General features: G+C 43.6%; 1 pseudogene; it reads right to left on the bottom strand.

Annotated features, from left to right (window-relative positions):
- Nucleotides 1-2760: 2760 nt before the first annotated feature.
- The window catches only part of LOC101415506 (patr class I histocompatibility antigen, B-1 alpha chain-like), a 34560-nt pseudogene continuing 13259 nt past the window's right edge, over nt 2761-24061 (bottom strand).

The following is a 24061-nucleotide window of genomic DNA, read 5'->3' as shown; positions in this document are numbered from 1 at the left end:
TCTTCACGCGATTCAGATGTTAAATGAAAACTACCTGCTCTACCTGGCCTGGGTGGAGGTGGTCCTGCATTTGTAAGATGCACCTGGCCTGGGGTCTGCAGCCACTCCCAGAAGGAGAGGGGTTCCTTCATTTGCAAGGTGCACCTGGCCTGGGGCCTGCAGACATTCCCAGAAAGGGAGGGGTCCTGCATTTGTGAGACACACCTGCTTCTGCACTGCCTGTGGCTTGCAGAGGTGACACCATGAGGGAAGGGGACTCAGGAACCAGATTCTCCTTCAGAGCATGCAGACATTGAGAGGCCAGGGGGAATCCCTCCTCTGTGCTTTTAGGGGGAGCATGGGAGCCACAGAGGGGCAGCTGGGCTGGAGAGCCTATGCCAGGCTGGGCACCTGCAGGTCCTGACCTCTCTGCAGCAGCCTGGTCAGCAGGAGGACGTGCCGGCAGAAAGAGTCCAGGTCATCTCCCGGGCCATGTAACAGTGCAGAAGGCAGGTCTCTGATCCAGAGAGAATGGCCAAGGTCCTAGATGCCAGCATACTGAAGGTGTGTGCCCCAGGCACCTCCCAGGAGCGGGGCAGCCTGCAACGCCCCTGGCTCCACCCCTTTGATACATGGCAGTGCCTGTCCAAGGCAGTGCCAGGCTCCTGCAGCAGAGGGGGGTGCACAAGAGGTCTGCTTTCTTCATTCTCTGTGGGGTGCCAGGGAGGGAACGTGGAGGTGACAGGAGCCTGAAAATGGATTGTGAATTTCACTCTTCCTCTCCCAGGAGGCCAGTGACTTGCTCAACAGGTAGGATCCCTTCTCCCTCCCCACGTGTGCAGACACATGCCACCTGTGCTTTAGCAAGGTCAAGGGAATCTGCTGTTCAGCTCTTTTTTTTTTTTTATCTTCGTGGAAGAGTCAACAGAATGTACTGGAGGATTTCTTTATTTCTAGGAGTGCTTGACACAAATTACAGGCCACTGATCCTGAGTTGTAGAAGAAATCCGTGGGTCACTTGCTCTGCCATCCTCAGCTGCTCTGACCAGTCCACCCTCATCTCAGGCTCACCTTGGCCTACTCTCCTTCCTTTAAATTGTCCAGGCCCCCCTGGTCTACCTGGTACATGTCCACCTGCCATCTCATGGACATGTCCACCTCCCTTGTCCTCACAACTGCTGCCTGATGCCTGCCCCTCTGACATGGGACAATGGCCATAGCCTATTGGAACCAGGCTCACATGTGGCTCCCACTGCCGAGGTCAGGGTCCCTGATCTGCACATTTGTGAGATGCTTGTTTGTTTGTGAATTGCTGGGAGCACACACCTCTCACAATCTCCTAAGAAAAAGGGAGCTCCCAGGTATACAGCAGGAGCTCATCAGCAGTGACGCCCTCCCAGCACACATTGGAAGTTCCTTCTGAGCACCCCAGCACCCACTGCCTGTGCCTCTCAGCTGGCAGTTATTTATCACTGTAGGGTGGATGGACTCCAGGTGCCCCAGGTCTTCACCTCCAGGTGCCCATCCCCTACATCACCTTCTCTTTTCAAGTGTGAGAAGGACCTTTGACTTCCTCTAGCCAAGAGAATATGTTAAAGGTGATGGCATGTCATTCCTTTGATTAGGTTATGTTAAATGACAAAGGTGACAGCTCTCACTCTGGTGATTGTGTTGCATTATGTTAGCCACCTTCTTGCTAGCAGACACTCTCAGTGACTTAGCAGTGGCTTAATGAAGGAAGTGACCACATGGCAAGTCCTGGGGGCAGCGAGGAGCTGAGGGGAGTCCCCAGCTGACAGGAGTCATGGCTGTCAGTCTTGCAGGCATAAGGAAATGTGAGCTCAGATGAGATGCTCCAGCTGTACCTCCAGATGAGAACCCCAACAGGCCAGCCTCTTGTCTGCACCAGGGAGAGGACTCAGCTCAGTCCTGCCCAGAGTGACCACTGACACACTGCTAGACCAGTGTCTTGGCTGTGGGTGAGGGGAGGGAACCCGATCCCTGGAGGCATCAGGTATCAGGGGTTACTGTACTTCAGGGGCCACAGGGGCCACCCCATTCTTTTACAAACCCAGGGGGCATGACGTACACCTGCTGGTGAGAAGTAGACTCAACCTGAGGTCTTATTTTCTCGGTGCAGAGTGCTGCCCTAAACCACATTGTCCCCCTGGTGCCTTGTTGGATCCCAAAATCTCTCCCGCCAAGCGAGGAAGCAAATTACACCAGGATGAACTTCCTGGCTGGTGGAGGGGACACTGGGGTTATGGAAGACAGTTTGCATTGGAAATAACACCTGCCAATTGTTTGCACAGTACTTGACAGTTTCCAAAGTGCTACTTTCACTTCTATTATATCGTTGGAGCTTCACAAAATCTCTGCATGGTCATTAAGTAAATTATCATCCATATTTTAGGGATGGTGGGATGGAAAGATAGAGGCCAGAGAGGAAAACAGCAGAGGGCTCTTGGGGAAGCATGGATTGGAATTCAATCCTGCCGGCCCTGTGGTCCCTCTTCCACTTGGGGCACAGAGGTGTTTGAGTAAAGGAAAGATGGCTTAGGAAAGGAAAAAGTGCAGGAGCTCCTAGAGCAAAAGGGCACAGGGAGGGACAAACTTCCAGGCTGACTGTCAGGAGCTCCACTGCTGGGCTCTCCTTCTTCTCCTCCAGCTCTGCAATCAGGGGCTGAACCAGCAGATCTCCCCAGTGGCCAGGAGGTCGACCTCTTCCCAGTGCTGCAGGATGCCCTGGTCCAGCCCCTCCAGCTGGGCTAGGAGCACCCTCTACTGCTTCTCCAGGAACTGGCTCAGATGAGCAAACTCAGAAACCAACCTCTGTCTCCCGATGATCACCTGAGTCTGAGGGCAGGGGCGGAGCCAGAAGTCATCCCTCTGCTTTCTCCCCTCCTTATCCTTCTTCCTTTCTTCACCCCATTCCCTCCTGCTCAGACCCACACCCCAAGGTTCAGTGATAAAACAATACTTGGCAGTGCAGCATGCTTTCCTTCCTACCTACCCCCCATTTCTGGGACACACTTCCAGGTGCTACCTCAGCTCCACCTGCAGGAACTTCCCAAAGGGATGGGGCTTGAGGAGGGGAGGGGAGGTGGGGGAACAGGCTACCAGCCTTTTATAAGTGGATGCCATGGACACAGCACTCAGCTCCTCCAAGACACAGCCTCACTAATCTCTACAGCAGCTGGAGGGCCATGACTATTTTTAATCTCTATTTCACAGATAGGAAAATTGAAGTCAACAAGTTGCTTAAAGTCATCTGGCTCGTTAGGGCTGCAGTCAGGACTCAAGCCCAGAATGGCCTCAAGGCCCAGTGTGCTCTCCCGTCCTGTTTCAGGGAGGCCCTGGGCCCTGATGGAGGGGAGGGCAGGGAAGCTGACCACCAGGAGGACGTGGAGTCTCTGACTCTCTCTTGCCCGGATTCCTTGAATCTCCTCTCTCTTTCCTCAGACTCTCAAGACACTTCTGAATTCATTCCTGGGGAGAAGGAACATGAAATACTTAAGATGGAAACAATTATTTGTTGGAGGCTGTCATCTACCCCACCCTCTCTGTGACACAGGAAGGAACCACGGCCGTAGCTGACCCTGCCTGGACCTCACTCCTCCTGGACGGCATGTGCTCTTTGGTCCTGCTCTTCCTGATCTGTGCCCCAAGAATGTCCATCAAGCCTGCCCTGATGTGGGGCCATCAGAGGCCAGGACTCAGTTTCCACTCGAGCTTTCCTTTCTTCAGTAAGCATCTTAAATTTCTGTCTTTGGTAAGTGACGGCAGGGATCTGTCCTGAGTTTCTGAACCCATTATCTGCCTTCTTCAAAATTATTCCAAGTTTACGCTCATGTCTCAAAGGGAGCAAGTCCAGGTAACAACCCTCCCTTATGAACAAATCAATTATCTTCGTGTGATTCTTGAGTAGAGAAGAACTTATGTAATGCCAAAGCAATCAATGAAATGTTTTATCAACTATTAACTCCAGAAACAGAGTTAGGGACATAAACAGGTACACACCCATTAGCGCCATATGTATGTATGTAATTTCAGAAATACACATGGAACTCACAAAGTGCTACTTAACTATTAACACATGCACACATTCCTAGACAACAGTTTGTCCAAAAGCACAACACAGGAGGGGGTGTATATGGGAATCTCCTTTGTTTTTCATGTAACATTTATGTGCTCTAAAGGTTCTTTAAAAATAAATAAAAAAGGAAAACAAGAGTAAAAACCACACGGCACAACTACAAGCAGCACACACCACTCGATGTGAACCCACAGCACTTCATAGCTGTCAGCGCTCTTCTCTCCCAAGCACTAGCGCTCACACAGCTGCCCTTGCCCTCCACAGACACGCAACCCCAACCCAGACCCCGCAGTCCACCCCCCTGACACGTGCGCAGACACCACACTCACTTTTCCTTCATCCGCTCATTCAACGAGCACGTACTCAGGTCCTACTGTGTGTCGCGCAGAAGGAAGCAGCACAGAACACCCAGGAAAACCCAAAGCAGACACACAGTCCCACCCCGGGGGTGGGGGTGGGGAGAGGGGGCGGCCTCAGAGGCGTGGCCCCCTGTCCTACCGAGTAGGACCCCACCGCGTCGTCCTCACAGAAGTGGAGCTTCTCGCGTGCTCCGGCGCACGGCCTGCTCCTCGGGGCCCGGCGCGGGCAGCAGCCGCAGGCGCTCGAGGCGCCACCACGCCGGGAGCTGCCAGGTGGGCCGGAGGCGCCCGGGGACCGAGGGGGGTCCCTGCAGAGCGGGCGGCTGCGGGGTGCGTCGGGGCCGCCCGCGGGCTCACAGTAGCGGGCAGGGCAGCCGCGGCAGGAGTCGTGGCCGCAGGCGATGGTGACGGGCTCCCTGAGCGCCCTGGCAGATGGGGCAGGGGACCTCCTCGGCCAGGCTGCTCACGGAGGGGCCGCGGCCCTGCGGGCGCCGGGGCGGGGGAGGGGGGCCCCGATTCCAGCCGGGTCCTCGCACTAGCCCTGCACGCTCGGCTGCAGCGCAAGGGCCGGGTGGGCTGAGGAGGGGGCCACGCGGTCACATGCTGGGCCCGCGCAGGCAGGGCACACCGCACACAGGGTCGCCCCGCGCACTCACGAACTCATGCACTCATGCACTCACACGCACATGCTTGCACACACACACTTGAACACTCACACACTCATGCAATCACACTCACACTCGGGCACAGGGGAGGCCTCCACGTGCATCTCTGGGGGCCGCCGTCCCCTGCCCGCGTTCTGAAAGGAGTCACACACCAGCCACCAGTGGAGACAAGAAAGAGCAGAGGAGGGTGAGGACGGGGGACCCGCATCCCAGGGCGTTGTCAGGCCCTCTGCGCCCCCACCCCTGCCGGGTCACCGTGTCCTCCCATCCACCCACAGACACTCACAGAGGAGGAAGTGCTGGTCTCTCGCTGCCCACGGTGGAGGGAAATCATATGAGTCTCATTGATTAATTGTCTCAAATCCTGTGTCTCATCTGGTTTTGAGATATTCCTTTGCTTGGTCCATGTCTTCCATTTTCTTAGTATGGCTTGTCATTTTTTGCTGATGTCTAGGTCTCTGATTAGGGTGGTGTGTTTATACTGATGCTCAAGTTCTCTCCTTTGTAGGAATCAGTGGTGGGAGGCTGTGTGTTAATGCCATTCTTTGATTTTTGGCTCAGCCTATCCTGGATCATTAGAATTGTCCCTGTGAGTTACTCAGATCTGGACCCTGGACCCAGTAATGGGTTGCAGACCCACTTCCTAGGGTCTTGAGGAGGGAGGTTGTAAGGACTGGAAAAAGTCTCTATCACTTATTTACTTTTTTTAAACCCCACCCCCCACGGCTTGCTTGCTGACTGCCCTCTGTCCATTCACTGTGCATTCTTCTGTGTCTGCTTGTCTCCCTTTGTTGGGTCATCTTGCTGTGCTAGCTCTCCATGGGCACAGGCCATCAGCTCTCCATGGGCACAGGCCGTCAGCTCTCCATGGGCACAGGCCGTCAGCTCTCCATGGGCACAGGCCGTCAGCTCTCCATGGGCACAGGCCATCAGCTCTCCATGGGCACAAGCCGTCAGCTCTCCATGGGCACAGGCCGTCAGCTCTCCATGGGCACAGGCCATCAGCTCTCCATGGGCACAGGCCATCAGCTCTCCATGGGCACAGGCCGTCAGCTCTCCATTGGCACAGGCCGTCAGCTCTCCATGGGCACAGGCCGTCAGCTCTCCATGGGCACAGGCCATCAGCTCTCCATGGGCACAGGCCATCAGCTCTCCATGGGCACAGGCCGTCAGCTCTCCATGGGCACAGGCCATCAGCTCTCCATGGGCACAGGCCGTCAGCTCTCCATGGGCACAGGCCATCAGCTCTCCATGGGCACAGGCCATCAGCTCTCCATTGGCACAGGCCATCAGCTCTCCATGGGCACAGGCCGTCAGCTCTCCATGGGCACAGGCCATCAGCTCTCCATGGGCACGGGTTATCAGCTCTCCATGGGCACAGGCCATCAGCTCTCCATGGGCACAGGCCGTCAGCTCTCCATGGGCACAGGCCGTCAGCTCTCCATGGGCACAGGCCGTCAGCTCTCCATGGGCACAGGCCGTCAGCTCTCCATGGGCACAGGCCGTCAGCTCTCCATGGGCACAGGCCGTCAGCTCTCCATGGGCACAGGCCATCAGCTCTCCATGGGCACAGGCCGTCAGCTCTCCATGGGCACAGGCCATCAGCTCTCCATGGGCACAGGCCGTCAGCTCTCCATGGGCACAGGCCATCAGCTCTCCATGGGCACAGGCCATCAGCTCTCCATGGGCACGGGTTATCAGCTCTCCACGGGTGTGGGGTGTGGACCAGCTCCCCTTCACAAGGAGGCCCTGGGATGTGAACCGATGGCCTCACATATGGTAGAGAGGAGCCCAGTCGATTGAGCCACAGCAGCTTCCCTCACTTATTTACTTTTAATTTCCTCATGTTGTAGAATTTTTTATTTCCTCATGTTGTAGAATTCGAGAGAAGTTCCATTATTTGCAGATAGAGAGGCCAGGACTCAGGAATGATTTTGAGAAGGAAAAATGGTTTATTGATGGCCGGCTGGACTCAGGGGCTTCCTTTTGCAAACCCGAGCCCCAAACATGACTTTCAGGTTTCTTTTATACAGAGAGGAAAGGTTAAATGGTCCTTTTGTTTCAGTTCTCAATAGGCTTGAATTAGCATATATATCTTCCACATCTTAGGTCAGCTTTTAGCATGGACTTCGTACATTCAAGATAAGCTTTTAGCACATTTGGTTTGCATTTCCCCTGAATATTTAAAGTTTATAGACCTTGAATTGTTAAACTGTTTTCTGGGACTGGAGTCATTGCCATGGTCACCAAGGGCAGGACTGCAGCCTCTTACCCTCTCACAACCACAAGTCACAGACAGCTTAGATTATCTCTGAGGAGACAAAGAGCCTCCCACCCATAGCCCACATCACTCACATGCACTTCCTTGATCGTCCAGCAGGTGGTGCTCTCTGACAGCTCTCTCAAATCAATGCCTGGTGGAGGGTGTTTGCTGCAACTTGGACCAGACCAATGTGATGGAGGATCCTGCCTGGAGGCCAAGAGCCTCGGGATTCAAACTTTCTCAGAGGCAGTTCCCCAGTCTTCCCTGGCAGCCCCCTCTCTTTTCCTGAGTAGGCAATTTTCCACTCCCCTCTGCATTCTCAACAACCAGTCCTGGTCAATAGAGAGGAAGAGTGAAAGGGTGGGAGCTCCAGCCCCTTGTGGCTCCAAGGCCAGCAGTGGTGCAGCCCCACTCACCTGGAAGGGCTCCTGGACCAGCCGGCCAAATCTGTGGGTCAGGAGCTGCATCAGCCTTAGGCTGTGCCCCTCTCTCTCCCCTTTCTGGGAGGCGGGTCCCTATGGCCCCCTTGGTCTGGAGCTGCTAACCCTGATGTCTGAGAACTCAACATTGTTTGTAGGGGGAAGGGGCAGTGCAGCTGCAGCTTTAACTCCCGAATTTGCTGTAGAAGGTCTTTTCCTTTCCCCTCTCTCTTCTGCGTGGTGTCCAGCCTTCCCTTGGTGTCCTAAAGTCTAGGAGGTTTTTTCTAGGCTGTTTCTGCCTGTCCTCTTGCTACTTTTTCTCAGAGAGGAGAGTCCCATGTCTTTCTAGTCTGCCATCTTCCTGGAAGTCTCCCTTAATGTAGTTTTATTGCATTTCTCTAATGGCTCATGATGTTGAATGTCTTTTCATGTGCTTATTAGGCATTTGGATATCTTCTGTGAAGAAATGTCTATTCAAATATTTTTCCCATTTTAACTGGCTTGTTTGTCTTGTTTTGTTTGTTTTTAGAATTACTGGATTTCATTTGTCCCTTGTACTCTTAAACCTCAGCCCCACCAAAAAAACAGGCCAGATCTCTAGAATAACAACCCTAACTCAGGCTGTAAATCTTTCCAGTGAACAGAATTTATCCAACACCACAGTTCCAGGATGTTTCCAATTCTAAACCAGTCACAGAACTGCATCTTCTTAGTTCTTATTGGAATAAAAATCTGGACACATGTAACAATCAAAATACTGCATTCCATCTCTTTCCTTCCCTTGCTGATGCACTTTCTTCCTTCCCTCAAAGGGGTTGCTAATAAGAGATGTCTGAGTTTTGCCCTTTCGAGAATCCTGTGCACCAGCAGTTCCACAGGTTGGCTCAGAGCATAACACACTTCCTATATAACAAGAAATAATTTAAGAGCTAGCCTCAGCCATGGGTATATTAAATTTGTTTTACTCTACACCTGACCTAGCTTTGCTTTCCTCAACACTTCCTATTTGGAGAACTCAACCCCTAACTTTAAAAGTCCTTACATTTCCATTATTACTTGGGAGGAGGACAGGACTGGGGGAGAAAGTTGGCTTGTTTTGTGGTAAGAGGTTCTGAGGAGGACAGATATTTACTCTTGAAATCATTAAGGGGAAAACCTGCAAATGTTCCTTCTTCTCACTCTGATAATGAAGTCATTCATAGGCCACTACCAGAAACCTTCTGGTCCTGACATAATACAATATTGTTTTAATTACACTCAAAATTTATATTACTCTTTAATGTCTCTTTCTTTTTCCTGAGTTGGGGTTGACAGTTTGGTAGAAATAATACAAAGAGCTCATTTTTATCTCAGTTATCATTTGTCTTTCCTCTCCGAATCTTAACATGTAATGGAGGGAGATGATCATTTTCCTTTTTATTCTGATCTGCTTGGGCCACTCTCTCTTATTACATCCACCTCCTTATTTTTGCACTATGCATAAAAATGAGTAATAGCCCTTTACAAAGATATGCTATGCAAGAAATCCTTCAAAGTAGGGAATTAGGCTTAGAGGAGAAAGGCTCAACTGAGTAAGTTTTATTCATAGTCATTACAGAAAATGAGCAAAACTTCCAGCACCCCCACCCACTGCCTTTTCTCCCTGGGCCTGATGTATTTAAATGATTCCTCCCTACAGTTTCTGGTTGATTCTGAGGACTGTGCTCTTAGGGTATCCTAACACATGGAGATGGGCCCTACCTGAGTCTTGGTCCAGCTCTTGTCTTCCTGCTTCATGATGGGCTGGTGGAATATTGCTTTATCAGAAGCTTGGGGAGGGTCTGCAGACACACTCAGACCTGGTGCTTGAAGGAAAAGGCAGGAGTTTGCTGAGCAAGCCCTACAGATGGTGATGTTGCTTTCTTCTTGGCTAAGCTGACACAACTGCAGTTTCCAGACACCCATGGCTGATCCTGCTCATCCACTGGTGAGACTAGCCTGTGGCTTCTTCAAAGGACATTTTCAATTTAACATGTTCCTCTTGATTTTTTGCCTCTTGATTATTTGGATTCTGGCTCTGTGAGCCCTTTCCTGGAGGTTCCTGTTGTTTCAGAAACTTCTTTCTCTTTCCTCAAGCTGGTTCCACTGCCTGGTGAGCTCCTCCATGTCCAGCTGCAGACTCTTGATCTTGTCTCTGAAGTCCTGCTTGGGAGCTTGTTGTCCAGCACAGCAGATGGGTGGCTTCAACCAGCCTGGGACCATCTTGGTTGGAGTCGTTTAATGGTAGCTGCCACCTGAAGAGTCATCTCTTCCAAGTGACACTTTAGTTCATGTTTCTACTTTACTTCTAAGTCTGAACTCTACAGATTAAAAGTAAGTTCATGTCTGGAGCCCTGAGAGCATCCAGGAGACACCAATGAGACACCAAGGCACCTGCTTCTCAGATATCCTTTTCCAGCATCTTCACAGCCAAGCCTGTCTCTTGTCTCATGTGGATCTGTCTCTCCAGCTCCTTTTCAACATCCAGTCATAATTGTGTATCCTACTTTCAATGCTTTCTTGTTTTACTCAGTGCTTGACCTAATGAAATTTTGTCTTGCTTAGGACTCTTCTGAATGGATTCTGCTATGTAGGAGCTTCCTCTTTAATTGTGCCATTTCTTCTCGCAAGGTAATAACCTTGTTGTTTGCAGCTGCAAGTTCCCCTGTCAGTTTAGTGTTGGGTTTTTCAAAAGCATCCACTTTTGCCTGAAAGTTGTTTATGTAGCATTCAGATGTCCATGGACCTCCTCTACCTTGTTCTGGTCAAGTTGCAGGAATCTGACCATCTCCTTCATTCTTTCACCACTGCTCCCATCCTCTAGATATTTGTAACAACTATAACTCCAACTGGGAGTCCAAACCTTCTCCTTTCACACAGAAATTGGCCTCAATGTCATTAACCTGGGCCAGCAATTATAGCTCCTTCTTCTTCTACCATGAGGTCATTGGTCTCGTAGGATTCATGAGAAGTTCCTTTTTATTGATCACATCTTTCATACACTCAGAATTTCTTTTGCTCTGGTCCAAATGACACTAGGCTCTTCCTCTGACTCCTGGTGTCTTCAGTCCTGAGAGGTCTTTCACACCTGCTGTTAACAAGCTTTCCTACAGATTTAGAGGCCCCAGGAGGGTTTGCTTTGTCCAAGAAAAGTTCTCTTGGCTTTCAAGCCATGTTCCAGGTGGTACTCTATCACCAGGAAGAACTGCTGTAGAGGAGTGTGGTCAAATCAGACCCTCCCCAGGTCCAGGACTGGCTCAGCTGAGCCCTTGCTGCCCAGCTTGGTCCTTTGGTCAGGTGGACATGTTCAGGAGCCATCAGGGAATCAGGACGCTGCTTCCCACCACCCACTATAGCTCTTCTCAGATCTCCCTGCCCACAGGGGCATCAATGATCTCTGCCAGCCTTGGTGCTTCCTTTGCCTCCACAACCTTGGCAGGGGTAGGCAGGAGAGCAGAGGATGTGGGCATTGGCACTGCCACCCACCTCCTGGGCCACAGCCCTCCAGCCACAGCCTCTTTCCCTCCTCCTCCTCTCCAAAGACCCTCCCACTGCAGTCCCCAGCCTGTGACTCTGGCCCCTGGGGCAGCTTGTTTGTCATTTTGTTGTTGAGTTTAGGATTTCTTTATTTTTTCATGACATTAGCCCTATGCAATGTACGATTTCTACATATTTCCTTCCATTCAATAGGTTGTTTTTTGACTGATGCTAACTAAGCCCTTTGATGCACAAAAGCTTTGTATGCGTCTGTTTTTTCTTTTATTGCTCGTGCTTTGACTGCTCGTGCTTTGACTGTAAAGCTTGTGCTTTGAGTGTTAAGAAACCACTGCCTAACACAGCCCTGAAGATGTTTCCTTGTTTTTTTCCAGGAGTTTTATAATTTTTTTCTTATATTTATGTCTTTAATAGGTTTTGGGTTAATAAATATATGCAGTGTGAAGTATGGGTCGACCTTCATTCTTTGACATACAAATATTCAGTTTTCCCAGAACAATTTGAAGAGACTACTCTATCCCAGTTGAGTGGACTTGGCAGCCTTGTCAAAAATTGATTGACATAGATAGGATGGTCTATTTCTGAACTCTCAACTCAATTTTATTTATCTTTGTGTCTGTACTTGTACCAGGACCACATTGATTTGATAACTGTAGCTTTGTAATAAGTTTTGAAATCACGAAATGTGACTCCTCCAAGTTTGTTCTTTTTTGAAGATGTTTTGACTAATTGGGTCCTCTTATCCTTTCCATATAAATCTGGTGATTGACTTTTCCATTTCTGCAAAGAAGCTTGTTGGACTTTTTATTGGGATTGTGTTGAAAATGTAAATTGTTTTGGATAGAATTGTTGTCTTAAGAGCATTTGGTCTTCCAGTCTGTTAGCAGGGAATATCCTTCCATTTATGTATGTCTTCTTTGGTTTCTTTCAGTAATGTTTTGTAAATATCTTTTGGATTTACAATTTCACTACATATTTGGTTAAATTCATTTAAAGATATTTGATTCTTTTACTTGCTATTGTAAATGGAATTTTCTTCTTGATTTTCTCTTTAGATTGCTCAGTACTAGCTTATAGAGACTACAGATATTTTGTGTGTTGATCTTTTGCCCTGACACTTTGCTGAATTCATTTATTAGATCTAATGGCTCTGTTGTAGATTTTCCGGTATTTTCTCTATATACAATCTTGTCATCTGCAAATAGGGCATGTTTTGCATCTTCCCTTACAATTTGGAGGCCTTTCATTGCTTCTTGCCTAGTGGGTCAAGCTAGAACTTCCAGCACAATACTGAGTAAGAGTGGTGGCAGTGACTGTTTTAATTTCCCAATGGGCTGCCAAAGCAAAGTACTGGAAATGTGTTGGCATATATAAATATTTATTTGGGGTAAAATCTTATAATTCCAGGGCCATGAAAAGTCCAACTGAAGGCACCATAAAGGTGCTCTCTCTCCAAAGTCAGCTACTGTTGGTCCTGGCATGTTGCCAGTTGGAGAAGCAAGATGGCGGCCATCTCTAGAGCTCCCTACCTTCCCCTCCAGAATCTCCCCTCTCCTGGAGCTCAGCTATGAGCAACCAGGCACAGGGCTTGTCTATTTCTGGGCCTCCCACACCAGTCTCTGCTGCTCTGCTCTCTTCCCAAGTTCAGCTGTGCTCTCAGGCATCCAGCAGCTCCTCTCCTCCTGAGCTGCCCTCTGGACCAGCCTCTTGGGGGCTTCATGCTTAAGGAATCCTCGCTCTCATGGTGCAGAATCAAATGCCTGCCCCCTTTATCCTCCACACCTCCCTTTATGTCAGATCCAGCAAGAGGGCAGAGACTCAACAGGAATCAAACCCCCCTGATGTAATCCAGTCAAATGGGTCTCACACCCACAGGAATGGGTTAGTTTAAAACACAGTATTTCTCTTTTTGGGATCCATAAAATGATTCCAAACTGCCACAGTGAGCATCCCTATCTTTTACCTAATCTTAAGGGAAAGTTTTCTATATTTTGACATTGAATATGATATTAGCTGTGTGTTTTTCATAGTATGCCCTTTATCATGTTGAAAAAGTTTCCTTCTATTCATACTTCTGGGTGGTTTTATTAAGAAGGGATGCTGGATTTTTTTCAAGTGTCTTTTCTGCATTATTTGTGATGATTGTTCTATTAATGTGACAAAATACATTCAAGAATTGATTCTTATTTTGAACCAGCCTTGCATGGCAAGTAACACTAAGTGGTAACTCAGAATTCCAGAAACGACAGTGAAAAACAGAAATTGTATACAGATAAATAGATAGATGTACACACACATGAATATACTTCCTATCCATCTGAAAGACTTCCTTGAAAATTCCATGTAATTCAGTACTGAAAACAATGAATTCTGTCATTGTTTATCTAAAACAGGCGTTCTTAACCCTTTTTTCTCCTGCAGACCATTTTGCCAGTCAGGGGAACTCCATGGGCCCCTTACTAAGTCCACACTATACTGTGTTTTATTTAATTAATATACCACACCTGCACCAACATGTCCAACAAGAATGTTTTCTTTTTTTTTTTCAATTTAAATTCAAGCTCATATTAAGAACCCCTATCTAAAAGATCCTTTATAGTATAATCTTGACCACATTGATTTTCCAATCCATGAGCAAGGTCTATTCCTCCATATCTTTAGGTCTGCTTTTATTTCCCTTTGCAATGTGGTACAGTTGACAGGGTAAAGGATTTTCATCCTTTTCATTAAATTTATCTCCAAATCATCTTTTTCACTTTTAAATGAAGCTTTTTAAATATTAGAATAATTTTTAGTTTATGAAAACTTGAAGAACTAGTACAGGCAGTTGCAGATTTCCTTCTCCCAGTTTTCCCTACAGGTAGTACTTAAACGAGCATGGTAATTTGTTACCACTAAGAAATAATGGTTAATATATTATAATTGCTGGATCTATATAGACTTTATTTGGATTTCACTACTTTTTCCACTAACGTCCTTTCCTTTTTCTGTTCCAGGGTCCAACCCAAGAAACCACAAGGTGTTAGATAAGTATTTTACAATAGTGTAACAATTGATAAATAATTATATGTGGAGGATTTAAAAAATTTCATTTTCTAGTTGCCATCACTAGTATATAGTAATAGAATTGATGTTTATGTGCTGACTTGTATCCTGTGACCTTGCTAAATTCACTTCTTAATTCTGGTAGTTTTTTGAGATTTTTTGTGGTTTTCTAACATAGACAATCATGCTCATTGCAAATAATGGCAGTTGTACTTCTTACTTTACTATCTATAGGATGAGAAAAGGGGAAGGAAAACCTGCCTCTCACTGACCAGGTAATCCCATGCTCAGGCCAAGGTAAAAAAAGGGACTAGTAATGGAAGAGACTATAACACTGATGTGGAGAAAGTGGCCATGGGAGTTGCTGAGGACAGGGAGAGGGAAGAAGAGATATGATGTGGGGGCATTTTCAGGACTTGGATTTGTTGTAAGTGATACTGCAGAGACAGGTGCTGGACAGGATATATCCTGCCATAACCCACTGAATGGACTGGGGGAGAGTGTAAACTACAATCTAAACTATAATCCATGTGGTGCAACAGTGCTCCAAAATATATTCACCAAATGCAATGAATGTGCCACAATTATGAAAGAGGTTGTCGATGTGGGACAAGTAGGAGGGTGAGGGGTATATGGGAATCTCTTATATTTTTTAATTTAACATTTTTTGTGATCTATGTTTCTTCAAAGAAAACAGTTAATTTTTTTTAAAGGGACTTTTAAGTATTGCCTTGATGGTGGGGAAATTCTGATGAGTCTGGGGTTAAAAGAAGCCCATACAAGATGCAGAATGGGGACTAGAGGCAGTAGGTCAACCAGGGAGAGGTTATCTGTAAGATCCCCCAGGGACATTCCTCCATATAGTCCATTAGGGAGGATGTTGGAATATTGGACTAATAATAGTCAGACTAAGGGAAAGGGAATACCCAAGGTATTCTGACCAAAATACAAGGCAGGTGAGGATTGGCTTCATGACAACCCTGCTTTCATAATTCTTTTTGTGTTTTTCTGTTTGTTCAGTGTATATTTTAATACCTCTGGGAGGTAATATTGTATTAACAATGGAAATTCTTAAAAGAACGCTATTGAAATGGCTAAAAATAAAAAATGAACTTATATTAATAATAAAGTATGCAAATCTTAGAAATGCCTAAATTGAGAATAATAGTTTATTCTTTTTTCACAGAATAGAATGAGGAATATGAGACTTAAGTAGATATAGAAAGGCATAAAATATTTGCACGCGTGCTCACTAAAATTTAATAAGTTTGTTTATTAGAATGTGTTTTTTCCCAAGATAAAATAGCTGGTTTTCTTAAAATCAGTATGTAGGGCAAAACTTAAATGCATATGGCAAGTTGTAGAATGTATTGTAGAAGGTAGCATTAAGTAAGGGAATGTGTTTTGTGAAGATGGAATTTGCCTTGAGATGAAGCAACTATTGTCTATGTGGTTATGGATAGTTATAAGAAGTTTGTAGAAGGAATGTTTAAACCAAAATATTTGAATGGCTAATTCCAGCAAGTCATTATTAAACAGAAACTGAATTGATTTTAATAACAAAAAGTAGAGCTTCATAACAGGAAAACTGTCAGAGGCCACCTCAATTGGCACATTAAAGTGGTGGTAAAGGAAGCTAATCTTGATTCCATTGGGCTGTAGTGCTGAAGTAAAACACTTGTTAATTAATGTTGTCATGGTGAAGTATAGAAGTAAACATCTCCATGGTGCTGAAGGATGCTAAGCACCAGGCCAGTAGAATACTGGAGCCAACATTCTTAGCTTCTCTCTAGGGTCAATGGTGCTGTAGCATGCTGGCTGTGTGAAGGACATGCTAAGTGGAGCAGTGATTCCCAGAATGCTGTAAGTAGAACTTAAACATAATTGGCATTATGGCCTGCTCCTATGTAGAAACAAGTTGTATGGTGTTGCAAATCTGGAGCTTAGATCTATTAATTGCAACTCAAGAAGAAACTTATGCATTCATTTTGCATTGACTGGTATTAAGTACTGTACCTATATAGCTTCTATTCTAGATATATACTTGATGATTATGATGTTATCTTTTCTAGATCATATGCAGAGGGATATTGAACTTGTTAAAAGGTCCTGGTGAACTTCACTTTCTAGGTAGTTAATGAACATGCTTAATCAAGTCTTCCTCCTAGACCTTATTCTAAAACCTGTCCCACTCATATCCTGGGGAGGACTGGCAGACCCACATGCCATCCATCCAGGGCTAAGTGTTTTCCCACCAGGAAGGAAACAGTAAATCAGGCAGCTGGGCTCCACTTCAGTTTAACCCCTTCAAGATAGTCTATGGGTAACCTTTCCTCATCTAGGACATGGAAACCAATTTTGTATGAAAATCTGCAAAATAAAGCCCATCAACTTGGAGAAGATGCAGACTTTAGGCACCTGGCCTTTTCTATTTTTGTGGCCCAGTATCCTTTCAGTGAAACCCTACATCCTCAAAATTCTAATTAAGTTTATTTCTGTCACCTTGTTAGCCATACAGGGATTTCATCCAGTTTCACCCAGTGTTGGAAACTGAGGCATAGTGGTCTCGCAAAGAGAGACATGCAGTTTCCATGACTATGCTTTTAATATAGAAATGCAGCAATTAAGCCTTTCAAGTCAACAGGATGGAGCTGTTGGAGCAGGGAGAAATACACACTTTGTAGTTTGAAAGGAATACTGAGTCTTTGTACTCTGAGATAAGTTCTTTAATTTACAAGTATTGTTAATGTGTAGTTACACTGCTTGTTATCTCGATATTTGAGTATATGTAATGCCACATGTAGAAAATAAAGTTGTCTGAGGATTCATTACTCACAGACCCCCTGATCACAGCTCTCTTTCTTTCTCTCTCTCTCTGTTTTACTCTCTCTTTCTCTCTTTCATTCTCCATACCCTTTGGGTCCAAATCTCCAACATCTGGCACCCAATGTGGGGCCTGAAGAAGTCAGTAAGTTTTCCAAATCATTATCAGGAAGTGCAGAAAAGACTTCATGGAGGGTCATGTGATGTCCAAAGCAGAGTGACTCCAGTCTGCAAAGTTAAGTAAGTAAGTAACATTTCTGCAAAGTCATCAGGATAATGGATAATCAAATGGGACGTGTGGAAGCATATTCCCAAGTGTTAAAAACTTTGTTGAAAGCTAGTGGGGCACCTGTAAAAAGCTGTGAGTTAATACAATTGTTTGCTTAAAACAAAAGTATTGTGGTTGGTTTGAGCCTCCGGAGCATAATGTTTTAAATTTGAAACAGTGGAAATGTGTAACAAAAGCTTTACGAAGAGGATATTGAGAAAGGGAATTCATTCCATTATCAGTATGGGCCTTATGCCATGAGATTGTGGCAGCCTTAGATCCTTTACAGTCTGAAGAAGGAGAGAAAGATGAAATTGCTATATTTTCTAAGCCCATAAGTAAATTTGAAATGAAAGAAAGTAAATTGGAACAAGAACAGGAGCTTGAGGCAAATGGGGAACCATCAGTTTTTTTCCCTCATCCTGATATTAACCCTTTTATCAACAAAAGCTCAGTGAAGTGTCCTAATGAAATATCTTCTGTGTGTCCAGTACAACCCTCTGCACCCACTGAATTGCCTTCTGTTAGTAAGCCTAACTTAGAAATGTTTTCAGATGTTGCCGATGCTTCGCCTTATGTTAAACAATTATTATCTGTTTTCCCAGTAACATTGCATGTGATACCACCAGATACAAACAATCCACAAGGGGGTGTGGAGTTTCATCCTGAGCCAATATCTTTTAAACTATTGAAAGATTTAAAATGGGCAAAAATACTAAATAATGTCCTTGTTAGTGAAATCAGGCTTATAAGAAAACTCTCTGTTAAAGTGTTAACTAAGATAAGGCAGCAACTCTGCAAACCCCCTGCTGTCTACATGACAATGTAGCTGTGGGCTAGTGGGGGTTAATAGAGTTCAGCCACTGGAAAAAGAGAAAAACATGGCAACATTGGTGTTCTGTTTTGTTTCCATGCTAATTCTGATTGGGCCTATTTAACCAAGATAATGAAATTAGTACAAAATTCTTATCCAGGTTTAAAAAGGAATGTTCAGTTTTAAATCAATAGTTTACTCCTGAACTTCAAGTCTCAGTATAGTCTTACAGAGTAGTAATCCAAAAATATGTGTTAACGGTCTATCTAAACTGCTAAATAAGAGCTTAACTACATTTATGCTGCTCAAGTTATCTTAACCGATTGCTGATAACTAATAAAAATGTTTCCAAGTACAAGCTTGCATGTTTCAGGCAACATGGTTTCCAGAAGAAATATTAAATACAGTGAAATCTATGATGTGAAATAATGGAGAACTTGAAAACAGCTTTACCAGAAAAGTAAGAAAGTAAAAATTATGAGTTAATTATAAACTGTATGTTTCTGTTAATGTGTTGTAATTGTTTTGTGTTAGTCTGTTCATTCAATGTCAGTGTATATTTTGATACCTCTGGATGGTAATGTAAATTAATAAAAATTTTTAGAAGAACTCTATTCAAATGGCCAAAAATTAAATAAGTACTTATATTAATTAAGTTTAAATGTTATTAAGATCTCTACAATCATAAAAATTGTAAGTCTTGATTAACAAAATTACTATAAGTCTTTTTATAAAAAGTTCTTCTTGCCTAGACTGAAATTAATAGTTTATTTTTCTTCACAGGATAAAATGAAGGATGTAAAACTTAAATGAATATTAAAGAAGGTTAAAAGTCTGTGAGAATGCTGACTGAAATTTGATAAGTTTTTTTCAAAAAGGTGTGTTTTGTCCTAAAATAGGATGGCTAATTTTCATAAACTCATGGGACTTAAATGCATGTGGCAAATTGTAGAAGATATTGTGGTAATTTTAAGTAAGAGAATGTGTTCTGTGAAAATAAAATTTGTCTTGAAGTAATATAATTATAGTCTACATTGTTATAAATAATTATAAGAGTTTAAAAAAGCATTGTTTAAATTAAAGTATTTAATTGGCTAATTCCAAAAAGTCATTATTAAACAAAACCTGAATTAATAATAAAAATAAAAGGTAATTTTATAACAGGAAAACTTGTCAGCAGCCAGCCTCCCCTGCCAACTTGCTTCTAGTGGACTGTTTCTAGTATTGCATCCTACTAAGTATTTAAAGTGAAGAAAAGTTTATTATTTTAACAAGCTTGTTTAGTGTCGATGGCAATTATATGTTGTAAGAAGTTTGCCTGATAACTTAGTATGTGGGATATAAGGAATGTGTTTTTATTATTAAGGAAACAGGAGATGATTTTGCCCTAAGGTAAAATGATTGATTATTGGGAAAAAGTAGAGTGTGGGACAAAACATAGGTGAATACTGAAAGTGTAGAAGGTTCATGGAAAAGAAATTTTTATGATTAAAGTTTAATAAAATTTGATGGGTTTATCTATAAAATTTTAAAATGTTTAGTAGTATACTAATGCAAAGTTAAAATTTTGTTCTTTCTCAAAGTCTCTCAAATCATTAGTCTGTTTTGGTAAAAGTTTTTATCCTGAATAATCAGTATACAAAGAAACTCTGTTTTATCAAAATAACTTCTTGTGCTTTAGCCTCATCATTTCCTTGGTGTTTCAAGAAGGAAAGGTCTTATCTCTTTTAAAGGAACATAACGTTCAAACCAGCTTTCTCAAAATGAAATCCTGAAAAGTAGCCTTTTATTCCAAACTAATTACAAGAGATTTGTTCTTTTACCTTGAAAGAAAAATTAAAGTAATAGTTAAGTTCATTTAGTATGTTATAAGTCGAATGGAAGGTGTTTAAAAGTGTTATAAAATTAACAGTTTTTCTTTAACCCTCTGTTAATTAAAGTTGTATGAGTAAAAGTTTCCTATGAATGCTTAAGAGTGTATAAAGTTACCAATATTTCAGCTTAATATTAAAGAGAAGTACAATGTGGTTAATTATGGTTTTAATTATTATAAAAGGGTATGTGTCACAGAAACAACCTCTTATCGTAGATTAAAATAACAACACTGTAGTATGCAACAATCCCAAATATCACTAGTTTGTTGCAAGAAGTTAATGTCCAGCTGTGTCGCTATCACTTTGTTTTAAAACTTGCTAAAACTTTCTTTAGTGTTTTCTTAGACAGGTCAAGCCAGCCTGCATTCCCCTATCTGTGGAAAACCCAACAATGGACTTCTGCAGTGCTTTCCAGGGCTTTGTGCATAGCCCAACCATCTCTCTTGGCATGGTGATAATAATCTGGTTGCGTAGAAAAAAAATCTGTGGTTGAAACCCTACTGATGACATTACATTAACCAGTAACCCTTTTTTTCAGAATTAAAAGAAACATCAGAGACAATAGTATCTTATCTTAAGAGCCTGAATTAGGCAAACAATTTGGACAAGCAGCAAAGTCCCTGCTGCTCTATCAATTCTTAAATGTTGTTTGGTTGGATAAGATAAAACTATACTTTCTGCTGCAATTAATAAAGTACAGTGTTTTCTCATGTTAATAGAATTTGTAATATTGTAAAAATACTAAAAATCTTTCATCCCTCATTTATCTCAAATATTAAAACCATTGTATGTATTAATTGAGAAAAGTCCTTCACAGAATTAGGAAAACCTCCTGCAAGCTGCTTTAAATAAAAATAAAATGAAAGTAAATTTTGGACATCAAGTTAGCCTATGAATTTGTTGTGGCAAGCACCAATATTGGCTTTGGGTGGAGTTTGTGGCAAAGGCAAATCTGAACAGGTACCCCTTGGGTCTTAATCACAATTCTGGAAGGAGGCCAAAAGTCCAATATAAAAAAAAAAACAATTTTGTGCAGCATAGGAGGTCCTGCTAAAAGTGAAAGATTTAACCCAATAGTGTCTGGTCACTCTGAAGACTGCCATCCCTATTCAGGGGTGGATTCCAAATACTAAAAGCAAGACAAAAATGATGGGCTATTGTAAATCACCATCAGATCTATGATAAAACATCTGGGATACCTGCTAGTAGTAACAAGTGACTGTCTGTCATGTCCCTACCCACCCCACTAACATCCCTTTCAGGACTGTTGACACAGATGCCTTTGTGAAGATCCAGGGCCCTACTACTTAAACCTGAGAAAAGGCAAAGTGGCTCCACTGAAAAGGCAAACATCATGAGTAGGAAACCTTGTGGTGCTTAGCCCAGCAGTTCCGGCTGCCTGTTACTTGCCCACAGCTCATAGACATCCCCCATAACTTCCTTCATGCTTACTCCAATGACATCAGATCCCTTCTGCTCTTGAGAGGAATGAGCCCCCAGATGAACAATTCAAATCCTCTGGTGAGTAATACAACAAAAATCCACCTGAACTGTATTCATTACTTTACTAAAACAAAAAGTGGGAAAAGTGGAAATATGGCCGGAGGTTAAAATACTTCACTGAGACCTGTGGCAATTGCTGCCATGCATCACATTAACTTTACAAACCCTGGAATTGTGAACTTGCAGCTTGTGTCTGCCTATGGACTTTGGGCCTGTGTGCCCTCTCCTTATGCTATTGTGGCAGGAACTGTTAACATTACAAAGGAAAATGGATGCTGGCCCCTTGGGCTAATGACACTCATAGTCATACTCTACAAAAGAATTTGTGGAAAATATTTCTTGGAATTGCCCCTACTTATGAATGGTTGGGAAATATAAATAAGACAAAACAGTATTTGACCCTTAATCAAACATATCATTTTAAAGCCTGTGTTGGAGATACATTTGTTTTCATAACTGATAAGAAAACTATTAAGAATGACTCATTGTTTCATGAAAATGGTGCCATGTATACATGTCTATCAGAAAGTGTGTTGCAGGATGGAGAAACAATAGCAATGGCCAGAAGAAGAAAAGGCATCTGGATACCTGTGAGAATGATGTGGATTTGGCAGTTATCTCCTGAAAGTCAGTTATTGCTACATATGGCACAAGAATTCTTGAAACAGATTAGACACTTTATTGGATTGCTTATTATTAGCATTTTGGGACTGAATGGAATCATTACAGCTGCTGCTACTACTATGGTAGTTTTACATGGAAGTACAAACACAACAATCTGCACAGAATTGGCATAAAAATGCTAGTGATTTGTGGCATAACCAAGAGCACATTGATGAACAGTAAAATAATTGGATTAATGATTTAGAATTGGCTATTTTGCATATTGGAGTTTAATTGTATAGTTTTAACTTGATAAGAGAATTGAAATGTGATTGGAATGAAAGCAACTTTTGTATTCCTCCTCCTGCCTATAATTCATCTGATATAGCATGGACAAAAATTAAGAATCATTTACTAGGCCATAAAAGTAATATTTCTCTGGAAATAATTGAATTACAAAGGAAAATATTAGAAATGTCTCAAAATCAAATTCATGTAGATAATGATAAGGATATTTTTTCAGACATTACACATATTACAAATTTAATCCAGTTAATTGGTGGAAATTACAGCATTTCCTGTCAGCTTTAGGAATAGGGCTAATCATATTTGTTCTGTTGCTCATGATTTTCAGCTGTGCAGTACAGTGCTTTTGAAGAAAATTGCAAAGCATAACAGCCATGGGACATGTGAATAATCTGGTGCTAGCAAAAGCACTTTAATAACTTCCCTTAGTCGAAGAGCTTGGCCAGTAGTCAATGACGGGTAAGACTCTCAAAAGGAGAGCAACCTAAGACAGGCACGGTCACCTCAACTGAAACAAAAAGGGGGAAATGCTGGAAACTGAGTCATAGTGGTCTCTCAAAGACAGATATGCTGTTTCCATGACTATGCTTTTAACATAGGAATGCAGCAATTAAGCCTTTCAAGTCAACAGGATGGAGCTGTCTGGGGCAGGGAGAAATACAAGCAAACACACTTTGTAGTTTGAAAGGAATACTGAATCTTTGTACTCAGAGATAAGTTCTTTAATTTACAAGTATTGTTAATGTGTAGTTACACTGCTTGTTATCTAGATAGTTTGAGTATATATAATGCCACATGTAGAAAATAAAGTTGTCTGAGGAGTCATTACTCACAGACCCCCTGATCCCAGCTCTCTTTCTTTCTTTCTCTCTTTCTTTCACTCTCTCTTTCTTTCTTTCATTCCCAGTACCCTTCAGGTCCAAATCTCCAAAAACCCAGGGTGTCATAGTCATCTTCCTCCAACCATGAAAGAATAGCAGGAGGGTTTTCACCTTGTCAGGTAAGGTCTACTGCCTCTAACCAGCAGGAAGCAGTTACAAAAGTGTGACCATCATCCTTCAGCACCCATTTAAGAATGAAGGTGTAAGCTCTCAGGGGGAGATAGAGGCTTTAGAGGGGCTCACATGGGCAGAGATGTAGACCCGTGTTCTTGTCCTCCATTTCCTTGAGAAACCTTTTCACCTGTTTCTTACAGTAGATAAAGGGATAGCTTTGGGAGTTCTGAGCCAAATCTGGGGAGGTCAAAGGAGACCTGTAGCCTTCCTTTCCAAGATTTTAGATCCTGTCTCCAGGAGATGACCCAGATGCATTCAAGCAATGGTGGCAATCACTCTCCTGGTAGAAGAGAGCAGGAATCTGACTTTCAGAGAAGCCTTAGTCATTAGCACCCCTCATCAGGTCAGAATTATTCTGTCTCAGAAAGTGGAAAGGTGGTTTACTGATTCCCGAATTCTGAAGTATGAGGCTATCCTAATGGAAAAAATGACTTGGCATTGACAACAGACCATAGCTTAAACCTTGCCTCCTTCCT

The sequence above is a fragment of the Dasypus novemcinctus genome, chromosome 22, assembly GCF_030445035.2.
Source record: "Dasypus novemcinctus isolate mDasNov1 chromosome 22, mDasNov1.1.hap2, whole genome shotgun sequence".
In the NCBI taxonomy this organism is placed as follows: domain Eukaryota; kingdom Metazoa; phylum Chordata; class Mammalia; order Cingulata; family Dasypodidae; genus Dasypus; species Dasypus novemcinctus.
Note: the sequence above shows the minus strand (reverse complement) of the source record. Positions and strands in the feature narration are given on the sequence as shown.